Here is a 6,638-nt window from a genome sequence, read left to right as displayed (position 1 = left end):
GTCAGAGCTGTATCAAAATATGGGTCAGACCTGCATTGAAATGGGGCTCAGACCCACAGCACAACATGGGTCAGACCTGCATCCAAATGGGGCTCAGACCCACAGCACAACATGGGTCAGACCTGCATCCAAACGGGGCTCAGACCCACAGCACAACATGGGTCAGACCTGCATCCAAATGGGGCTCAGACCCACAGCACAACATGGGTCAGACCTGTATCAAAATATGGGTCAGACCTGCATTGAAATGGGGCTCAGACCCACAGCACAACATGGGTCAGACCTGTATCGAAATATGGGTCAGACCCACAGCACAACATGGGTCAGACCAGTATCAAAACATGGGTCAGACCAGCGTCAAACCGTGGCTCAGACCCACAGCACAACATGGGTCAGACCTGCATTGAAATGGGGCTGAGACCCACAGCACAACATGGGTCAGACCTGCATTGAAATGGGCTCAGACCCACAGCACAACATGGGTCAGACCTGCATCAAAACGGGGCTGAGACCCCACAGCACAACATGGGTCAGACCTGCACTGAAATGGGGCTCAGACCCACAGCACAACATGGGTCAGACCTGCATTGAAATGGGGCTGAGACCCACAGCACAACATGGGTCAGACCTGCATTGAAATGGGGCTGAGACCCACAGCACAACATGGGTCAGACCTGCATCCAAAAGGGGCTGAGACCCACAGCACAACATGGGTCAGACCTGCATTGAAATGGGGCTCAGACCCACAGCACAACATGGGTCAGACCTGCATGGAAACGGGGCTGAGACCCACAGCACAACATGGGTCAGACCTGCATTGAAATGGGGCTGAGACCCACAGCACAACATGGGTCAGACCTGCATCAAAACGGGGCTCAGACCCACAGCACAACATGGGTCAGACCTGCATTGAAATGGGGCTGAGACCCACAGCACAACATGGGTCAGACCTGCATTGAAATGGGCTCAGACCCACAGCACAACATGGGTCAGACCTGCATCAAAACGGGGCTGAGACCCACAGCACAACATGGGTCAGACCTGCACTGAAATGGGGCTGAGACCCACAGCACAACATGGGTCAGACCTGCACTGAAACGGGGCTCAGACCCACAGCACAACATGGGTCAGACCTGCATTGAAATGGGGCTGAGACCCACAGCACAACATGGGTCAGACCTGCATTGAAATGGGGCTGAGACCCACAGCACAACATGGGTCAGACCTGCATCCAAAAGGGGCTGAGACCCACAGCACAACATGGGTCAGACCTGCATTGAAATGGGGCTCAGACCCACAGCACAACATGGGTCAGACCTGCATGGAAACGGGGCTGAGACCCCACAGCACAACATGGGTCAGACCTGCATCGAAATGGGGCTCAGACCCACAGCACAACATGGGTCAGAGCTGTGTCCAAATGGGGCTCAGACCCACAGCACAACATGGGTCAGACCTGTATCAAAATATGGGTCAGACCCACAGCACAACATGGGTCAGACCTGCATCAAAACCTCGCTCAGCCCCACAGCACAACATGGGTCAGCCTCCCATCAAAACATGGCTCAGCCCCACAGCACAACATGGGTCAGACCTGCATCCAAACGGGTGTCAGTTTCCCATCAAAATATGGGTCAGCCCCACAGCACAACATGGGTCAGACCCACAGCACAACACAGGTCAGACCCACAGCACGCCGTGGGTCAGCCTCCCCTCAAAACATGGCTCAGACCCACAGCACACCGTGGGTCAGCCTCCTATCAAAACATGGCTCAGCCCCACAGCACGCCGTGGGTCAGCCTGTCATCAAAACCTGGCTTAGACTCACAGCACAATGTGGCTCAGCCTCCCATCAAAATATGGGTCAGACCCACAGCACAACATGGGTCAGACCTGCATCCAAATGGGTGTCAGTTTCCCATCAAAATATGGGTCAGACCCACAGCACAACATGGGTCAGCCCCACAGCACGCCGTGGCTCAGCCTCCCATCAAAACATGGCTCAGACCCACAGCACAACATGGGTCAATCTCCCATCAAAACATGGCTCAGCCCCACAGCACGCCGTGGGTCAGCCTCCTATCAAAACGGGGCTCAGACCCCACAGCACACCGTGGGTCAGCCTGCCATCAAAACATGGCTCAGCCCCACAGCACAACATGGGTCAGCCTCCCATCAAAATATGGGTCAGCCCCACAGCACACCATGGCTCAGCCTCCCATCAAAACATGGCTCAGCCCCACAGCACGCCGTGGCTCAGCCCCACAGCACACACCATGGCTCAGCCCCACAGCACAACCTGGCTCAGCCCCCACAGCACACCGTGGCTCAGCCCCACAGCACACCGCGGCTCAGCCCCACAGCACAACCTGGCTCAGCCCCACAGCACACCATGGCTCAGCCCCACAGCACACCATGGCTCAGCCCCACAGCACACCATGGCTCAGCCCCACAGCACACCATGGCTCAGCCCCACAGCACGCCACGGCTCAGCCCCACAGCACGCCACGGCTCAGCCCCACAGCACACCGTGGCTCAGCCCCACAGCACACCGTGGCTCAGCCTCCCATCAAAACATGGCTCAGCCCCACAGCACATCCTGGCTCACGACGGCGCCCAGCTCTGCTCCTGTGCTGCCCAAACCTGCCCCCAAACCCATTTTTGCACGCCGTGACCCCGGCTCAATGTGTGCCAACAGCAGGCCCCATTTCTGAGCCCATTTCTGCCCACGCCCATCACCATTTCGGGTCACGTCAAGCCAACTTTACACCCATCAACTTCACCCATTCCTCCCCAGTTCTTTCCTGTCGTTCCCTCTGCTGTTCCCTGTGACCGCGGTGCCTTTTTCCCATCGCTCTCACTCATTTTTCTGCACTGCATCCTCTGTTAACACCCCTGCAACTCTGGCACCAACTTCCCCCCCTGTTTGTGCACAAAGCCCCCATCAAGGCCCACCACAACTCACACCAAACATCCACCAGCGACAGACAAAACCACAGACATCGGTTGCCTCCGTCCCCAAACGCTGCGCCCCCCAACTGCCCTCAAATCTCAATCAGAATCTGCTTCAATTCCCCTCCAATCGCATCAAAATCACAGACTGAAGTGAATTGGGGACCAAATCGGGGTCAGTTTTGCCCATTTATTCCAGTTGATGGCGACATCGGTGTCAATAAAGCATGAATCCCTGCCCACGTGTCACAGATCCCATCAACACTGGAATTGCTGCCCATCTGGGCCAAATTCACCTTAATTTGGACCAATTTCAGCTTGATTTGGACCAAATTCACCTTAATCTGGGTTGAAACCTACCTCAAGTGGGGCCAAACTCACCTTAATTGGGGCCAAACTCACCTTAATTGGGGTCAAAACCGCCTTAATTGGGGCCAAAAATCCCACCCTAACCTGGGCCAACCCCCCCCTTAATTTGGGTCACGTCTTAATTTGGGCCAAGCCCCCATTAATTTGGGTTAAAATTCACCACTTCTCAGCCGTTTGGCCACAAAGGCCCTGAAGAATCCCTGAGTTCCCAGTTTCACTTTGTAACAAATGCATGCGTGCAGAAATTTATGCACGTGTGTTAACAAGAAGCCCTAAACTGACCTTAATGCCAAAATATCACCGTGCTCAAGGAAATTACACACAAATACATATAAATATTGATAATTTTGATGCTTAAAATACCTTGAATTGCAACCAAACCTCCAGCTTTTAACGCTCCTCCTTTTGCGACGCGTTGAGTTCCCTGCCATCCCTGCACGAAGCCACATAAATGGTGCAAAAAGTCCCTTTTTCTGCCCGTTTATCCCCAAAACACCCCCTCCTAAACTCCATATTCCGCATTGCTACAGACCGACACAACCCACGAGGTGAGGGCGCCTATGGCACGGTTCTCAATGCAATACACGACCCCCCCCCCCCCCCCAAATCTTATCCATCACTCATTATATGAAGACAATAAGAAAAACTCATTAAATTCCACCAAAATAACTCGAAATACGGCAGGCTCCAATGCCTGGAAGGGAATTCCCCAAATGATGCCCATTTCGCTGTGAACTGGAGGGGATCACGCCGCCCTAAATGCCCCCCTCCTCCCCCCAAAGCCCCCCGAGAGATGAAGGCAGGGCTGCTGCCCCCATAGCAATGAATGGGGGGCGGAGGACCCGGATGTAGCACTGCGGCGGCGCCCACCGCGCATGCGCGGCGCACACAAAATGGCGGCGGTGGCGCAGCGGGAAAACCGCGCCCCACAAAATGGCGGCGGCGGGACGGGAGCAGGGGGAAGAAGAGGGCAGCAAAGGGGGGTCCTACCTTACAGACCCCCCGAAAAAACACCAGAATTACCCGAATAACCCCAAAACGACACAAAACTGGCAAAAAACACCAGGCTTGCAGCCCAAAATCCCCATTTCCCCGCCATTTCTCTCCGTTTTCAAGCTTTGCTTCCGTTTCCCGCCGCGCTTTGTCTGCGCGCCGCCCCCCCCCCCTCCCCCCCCCACGAGTTTCGTTACTTTCAGAGTAAAATCACCCCCAAACCCACAAATAATTTTTTTATACCGACCAAAATAAAGCGATGTTTTGTCGCCCCGCAACGAAATTCGCTCAGAAACGTCACAAAAATCCGAGGAAAAAAGGGGAAAATGGAGGCGGGGGAGGGGGGGGCGTCAATCCTGCCTTGAGAGGCCTTCAGGCCTCCCCCGAAATCACCCCGAAATTATAAAGGTTAGAGAAATAAACGCTGTTTTCTTTTCATAATACCGAAATCCACGCTTTGCGGTTATGATTAAAACAACAAAGCGGCGTTTTGTGAGGAAAAACAATGATTGAAGCAGCGCCGGGGACGGCGCTCATTCACGGCAATTACAGCCCATAAAAACTACAATTAACGGCTCTTCCATCGATTTGCACCGAGTGCAATTAATAATCAACTAATTAAGGGTGAAATCAGGCGGTAAAATTAAGTGTAGAAAATGATTTTTAAGGAAAAATCCCGGGGTGAAACGTGAATGAATCTGAGCCCCCCCCCCCCCCCCCCCGCCCTCAATCACAGCACCAACAAAAACCCGGCCGTTATTTGCGGTTTTTACCCCAAATTTCCTCCTTTTTTTCCACAGGAAATAAAATAATTTCATTGCGCTCATTAATAAAATGGAATAAAAATGGGTTTTTTATGAGTAAAACCGTCGAATTTGAGCGGGATTTCACCTCCCCCCCCCCCACACCCCTCACGGCCGACTTCCGCTTCCCGCCATTACGGCAAGCGCCATTAAACGGCTTTTAATCGATGATTAATCGTTAATTAATCGCTAATTAATCGTTAATTCCTCCGCCCTGAAGCAAATTTACGTCGCACGGGATGGAAAACGATGGGAGAAGTAAATAATAAATAAGTTTTAGGAGGAAAAACCGTGCAACAGAAGCGCTCAAGCGCTGCGCGGAACCGCTCCGAAATTAACGCCAATTAAAGGCTTTTCCTTAATGAGCCTTAATGAAGCATCCATTTATTAGAGCACAACGCAAGGAGCCGATGCCGTGTTTGCTAAAAAACACCAAAATCGCGGTTTTGTGAGGAAAAAAGCCTTCAATCAATCCGCTCTCAACCCCCCCCCATACAGGTAACAAAGAAGAGCCGCCTCTCATTAACGGCCCCTAATTAACCACCTTAATTAACGCCTTCGCCACCGTTTCCTTCCCCAGCGTAAATACCGCGCTTTATAATAACGTAATATCGGGAAAAAAATGAATTTATGAGGAAAAATGGCGAAATAAACCGACGGCAAAGGAGCCCCCCCCCCCCCCCCCCCCCATTACAGCCAATGGAAACGGCCCTCGTTAATTAACACCGCTCATTAACGCCGCTCATTAACGCCCCGACCACCACGGAAGCCGCACTTTTAAAACAACAGAAAAAAATGGGGGGAAAAAAAAAAAGGGGGGGGATTTTGTGAGGAAAAAACCCCAAACCTCGTTGAATAAACCGTTATTACGCCGCAGCCCATTGCGCCCGTCGCAATTAACGCCGCTCATTAACGCTGCTAATTAACGCTTTCCTACGCCCGAAATCGCGCCTTTTAACGGCGCCAAGGAGGACAACGAACCGCTTTGGTGAGGAAAATCCGTTTTCCTGAGGGAAAACCCGTTTTGGTGAGGGAAAACCTCGCCCCCCCCCCCAGCGCCGCTCCGCACAAAAGAAACCCTTCCAATTAACCTCCCAATTAACTTTCCCTCCATCAAACGCCGCTAATTACCCTCCGCAATGAACGCCCTCCCTCAAATAACCCAGCAGACTGAGAAACAACGAGCTCTGAACCCCCCCCCTCCCCCCAAATCTCTCCGCACGGCCCTCACTCTATGGGGCCGCTCCCCCCCCTCATAATACCGCCATTTTAGGACCCCCCCCCATAACTGCAGCCGCCCCCCCATCATTCCAGCCCCCCCCCCCCACCTCAGGACCCCCCCGCGGCCGCGGTTTTTCCCCGCCGTACCGTTGGAGGCCATGGCGCTCCCGCCCTGCCCGGCCGCTGCCCCTCCACGTGGCGCTCGGAGCTCCCCCCCGCCGTTCCCTTCCCTTTTCTCACTTCGTGTCCCCGCCCATTCCGCCCTCGGGGCGCGTTGATTGGCTAGGCGCCGGAAGGGGC

At 53.8% G+C, this 6,638-nt stretch overlaps 1 long non-coding RNA gene across 1 annotated transcript; it reads right to left on the bottom strand.

The window, feature by feature from the left end:
* Positions 1-7: 7 nt before the first annotated feature.
* LOC125687760 (uncharacterized) lies at positions 8-1,321 on the bottom strand. The gene is made up of 3 exons (XR_007374379.1): positions 1,249-1,321; positions 192-237; positions 8-30 (listed from the first exon to the last, which is right to left on the bottom strand). It is a non-coding gene; the product is annotated as an uncharacterized LOC125687760 (long non-coding RNA).
* Positions 1,322-6,638: the final 5,317 nt, after the last annotated feature.

Source organism: Lagopus muta, unplaced genomic scaffold (assembly GCF_023343835.1).
Source record: "Lagopus muta isolate bLagMut1 unplaced genomic scaffold, bLagMut1 primary scaffold_193, whole genome shotgun sequence".
Taxonomy (NCBI): domain Eukaryota; kingdom Metazoa; phylum Chordata; class Aves; order Galliformes; family Phasianidae; genus Lagopus; species Lagopus muta.
This window is presented reverse-complemented; position numbering and strand designations above follow the sequence as displayed.